Source organism: Oncorhynchus kisutch, linkage group LG6, assembly GCF_002021735.2.
Source record: "Oncorhynchus kisutch isolate 150728-3 linkage group LG6, Okis_V2, whole genome shotgun sequence".
NCBI classification, from domain to species: domain Eukaryota; kingdom Metazoa; phylum Chordata; class Actinopteri; order Salmoniformes; family Salmonidae; genus Oncorhynchus; species Oncorhynchus kisutch.
The window spans coordinates 51,339,056-51,343,710 of NC_034179.2; the positions used below are offsets into that span (position 1 = coordinate 51,339,056).

The 4,655-nt window shown below is 42.1% G+C and overlaps 1 long non-coding RNA gene across 1 annotated transcript; it reads right to left on the minus strand.

Annotated features, from left to right (window-relative positions):
* Positions 1–394: 394 nt before the first annotated feature.
* Positions 395–1,689, minus strand: LOC109892167 (uncharacterized). The gene is made up of 3 exons (XR_002255575.2): positions 1,521–1,689; positions 1,085–1,355; positions 395–973 (listed from the first exon to the last, which is right to left on the minus strand). It is a non-coding gene; the product is annotated as an uncharacterized LOC109892167 (long non-coding RNA).
* Positions 1,690–4,655: the final 2,966 nt, after the last annotated feature.

The window sequence follows — 4,655 nt, forward strand, 5'->3', positions numbered from 1 at the left end:
GATCTGTCAACCAACCAACACTGATGTGCTCAACACTATGAATTTCCCATCAGTAGGTTTATGCCTTTTCAGTGTTACACTGTAGCCAGTTGTAAAAATTACAGTAATCTACTCAAATATACATAAACACACAAATGCAATACAGTAACAAAAACATTTCCAAAGTGCTGTGTTTTGTTTCTAACACTTTCCATACCCAACAAGAGAAAACCTGGAAAAAAATTCAGTAAGATAAAGGGTTTTCTGTACAAAAAATAATTTTAAAAAAAGTGGCTCATTCTTTCAAAACAGACAAAAACAAATGCAAAATGGAAGTAAAAAACACATTAGGCTGCATCCTGCCTCCTAGTTTGGTCTGGCCACAGCACCTCATTTACATCACAAGCAATGTTTCTCCCTGGCTAAACAGCTTGGAAGGAATCTCCTGGAGTGACGGCTCCAGCCGCCGAAAGTCCCCACATCAACACATGCATCCACCATTGCCTGGAGAAGAAGCGTGCGTGCGAGGGGATGCTGGTCATACACCTTCCATCGCCATGCCGGGAAATAAAACTATTCAATTGTGTTTAGGAATGGGGAATATGATGGGAGGGATAGAACAATAACTTGTGGGTGATCGATGAACCAGTTGCGGACCAGAGCAGCCCGGTGGAAACTCACATTGTCCCAGATAACAACATACCTGGGCTGCACTGGTCCAACCCTCTGCTCGGCTAGAATGAGGATGCCATGTAGTGTGTCCAGGAATGTGATGAGAAAGGCGGTGTTGTAGGGACCATGGTTGGCATGGCAATGGAGGACGCCTTGCTGGCCAACGGCTGCGCACATGGTGAGATTCCCTCCACGCTGTCCAGGGATATTCACAACAGCATGGTGGCCAATAATGTTCCATCCCCTTTTTTTGGCTAGGTTGAAGCAAGCCTCAAAGTAAATATAAAAACCCTGATGCAGTGGCATCCAGCTCCAAGACTCTCTGAAACAGACGAGACAATATGTGATATAGACCTAGAGCACAATACACGGGATTACAGTACTGTGTCTATACAGTGCTGATATGATAGTAAATTCGCAGTATAGTACTTACTTGCACATCTTCATAGCGCTGTTCTTTAACCCTCCGACTTTTGCTCAAATGGCACCCTGTTTCATCCAGATTCGGTTGCGCTGTAATACACGGTCCAATGTAGACAAGCCCACCTGCTGAATGTTATTGAATATTGTGTTTGTCTGCAATTATGTGGTTCTGGATTTCTCATAGTCTAATGGTGTTTGCCACCACCATGTTCACAATGGCGGTCTCCTGTTCTGGTGTGAACAGCCGGTGTCTTCCACCATGACCTGGCCGTCTCTCAGTTCTGCAGAAGTTCAACAAATATATGATTGGTTACAGTAAGCTAAAATAATCAATTTTCATTCAATATGAAATTACATTACTGTAACATTGGTCAACAATCACTGAGTAACATGTCAGACTGCAGTATACATACATAAAGAGCCTAGTGTAGATAGTAGGTAAATACCAGTTCTCATTTCTGGATGTACGGATGATAGCTGCAACCATGTAGCGGCTCAGGTTGGGCTGAACTATGCCCAGTCTCCCTCATACTCAATCCATGGTTGCGCACATGGTCAACCAACGTGGCCCTGATCTCATCTGAGCCACCTGTCCATCTCTTCCCTTCACATCTAGCTCTTACTTCACCACTGATTTCCTTTTATAGTGCTAAAGATCTGATTTCTAAGTGAACAATTCAGCAACTAGCATTTACACCTGTGAGGAGTGGGTGTTGCCAATTGGTGTATAGAGCTTGGCATTGTGATTGGCGTTGCTTTCCAAAGGGGACAAAAGAGATTTTAATTTTGAATGTTGTGCCTAATGTAGAGAACTGTGTGTAGTGTTTTGCAAAAAAAATTGATATAGAATTGAAAGCTGAGTGTAAAGCAGGAATTGTGCTTGCAATTTTGCAGACTTGGTTTAGGGATTTGGTACATGGGTTTCAGGTTTCAGGTGATTGCGTTTCAAGTTCCATTTTCAGTGTGTAAACAATTGGGGAAAAACTGTAAAACCAAATACTTTTAGACTTTTACTCAAGTAGTGTTTATGTGGGAGACCTTTACTTGAGTAATTTTCTATTAAGGTTTCTTTACTATTTCTCAAGTATGACAATTGGGTACTTTTCCCACCACTGATAGTATACTGCAGCCAGGAGAACGGTAATCTCGCCACGGTGTGATAATACGAACGTATTTGTAAAGAGCGCTCCATAAAATACGCCACAGTGGGCGAATCTAGGCATGGTTGTACTGGAACTTAATACAGACGTAGGCCTCTCATTTTACAATGTTATGAGTCCGCAGTGGTTCTGTGTAGTTACGCTAATATATTTCAAAACAAATCATATTTGTCATATACACATGGTTAGCAGATGTTAATGCGAGTGTAGCGAAATGCTTGTTTGAGACAAGTGTATTGCAGTTATGTTTGTCTTAGACTTAATAAGTAAAATATGTTTGAGTATCAAATTGGGAAATAACGAGTTGTTTGGATTTTAGTTACCACTAGTACTTGGATAAGTTCCTGCTCGTTGACATTAAATTCACATTATTGTCATTGACCCGTGTCCGATCTCTGTACACTTTGGCTGCGTATTGACCAGGGGAGAACTGCCCACTCTCGTCGAAGCCTCGGAACGTAAAGGCCGACAGAGGTACTGCATTGTTAGCAAAAAACAGGATCCCCCTATTACAATTCTTTTAAAATCGCACACAGAAGAAGTTAACATATTTTAGATGCTAATGTCAGCCTGCAGTACCCTGGTCGTAGTTCAATTTGAGTTAAGCCATTACAATTATAACTGGCAAAACTTATTTACCATTTACCATAATGAGATACAGGAGCGCAACTTTGGTCATAGACCTGGCAGGGGGTCCTCCCTCAATTTAGAGCATCTATAGCTAATTTCATAGCTAATTTCCTTCATTTCTACTAGGGCTGAAGCATAGGTTGTAAATTCTGCAAAACACATGTCCACTCCAACAATGAGAACGAACAAACGGTAAATGACCGTAGTAAAAATATATTGAATGCAGTAACATAAATTACCATAACCAAACAAACATTGCAGATTAGACATTATGGGAATTAACGGTAAATGTAGGCTGCTACTGGTGATGTATGTAATGGGGAATTGATAGACACAGCAAACAATGCAGACAATGATGTTATGAAACAATAAATACCCAGGAAATGGCGGGAGAGTGCACATTCTGGAGAGAGGTGTGCCAAGAAGGAGAGTGATGAAGTGCTGCATCAGATGACCTGGCCTCCACAATCACCCTGCCTCAACCCAATTGAGATGGCTGGGGATGAGTTGGACCACAGAGTGAAGGAAAAGCATCCAACAAGTGCTCAGCATATGTGGGAACTCCTTCAAGACTGTTGGAAAAGCATTCAGGTGAAGCTAGTTGAGAGAATGCCAAGAGTGTGCAAAGCTGTCATCAAGGCAAAGGGTGGCTACGTTGAAGAATCTAAAATAGAACATACAGTGCCTTGCAAAAGTATTCATCCCGCTTGGCGTTTTTCCTATTTTGTTACATTACAAACTGTAATTTAAATGGATTTTTATTGGGATTTCATGTGATGGACATACACAAAATAATCCAAATTGGGGAAGTGAAATGAAAAAATGTACTTGTTTCAAAATCCAAATCAAATTTAAAAAAACTTTAAAGTGGTGTGTGCATATGTATTCACCCCCTTTGCTATGAAGCCCCTAAATAAGATCTGGTGCAACCACTTACCTTCAGAAGTCACATAATTAGTTAAATAAAGCCCACCTGTGTACAATCTAAGTGTCACATGATCTCAGTATATAAACTTAGAAAAAACTGAAAGGTCCTCTCACTGTCAACTGAGTTTATTTTCAGCAAACTTGACGTGTAAATATTTGTATGAACATAACAAGATTCAACAACTGAGACAAACTGAACAAGTTTATGTGACTAACTGACATGTGACTAACAGAAATTGAATAATGTGTCGCTGAACAAAGGGGGGGTCAAAATCAAAAGTAACAGTCATTATCTGGTGTGGCCACCAGCTGCATTAAGAACTGCAGTGCATCTCCTCCTCATGGACTGCACCAGATTTGCCAGTTCTTGCTGTGAGATGTTACCCCACTCTTCCACCAAGGCACCTGCAAGTTCCCGTACATTTCTGGGGGGAATGGCCTTAGCTCTCACTCTCCGATCCAACAGGTCACAGACGTGCTCAATTGGATTAAGATCCGGGCTCTTCACCTGGCCATGGCAGAACACTGACATTCCTGTCTTGCAGGAAATCATACACAGAACGAGCAGTATGGCTAATGGCATTGTCATGCTGAAGGGTCATGTCAGGGTGAGCCTGCAGGAAGGTTATCACATGAGGGAGGAGGATGTCTTCCCTCTAACACACAGTGTTGAGATTGCCTGCAATGACAACAAGCTCAGTCCGATGATCGTGTGACACACCGCCCCAGACCATGACAGACCCTCCACCTCCAAATCGATCCCGCTTCAGAGTACAGGCCTCGGTGTAACGCTCATTCCTTCAACGATAAATGCGAATCCGACCATCACCCCTGGTGAGACAAAACCACTACTTGTCAGTGAAG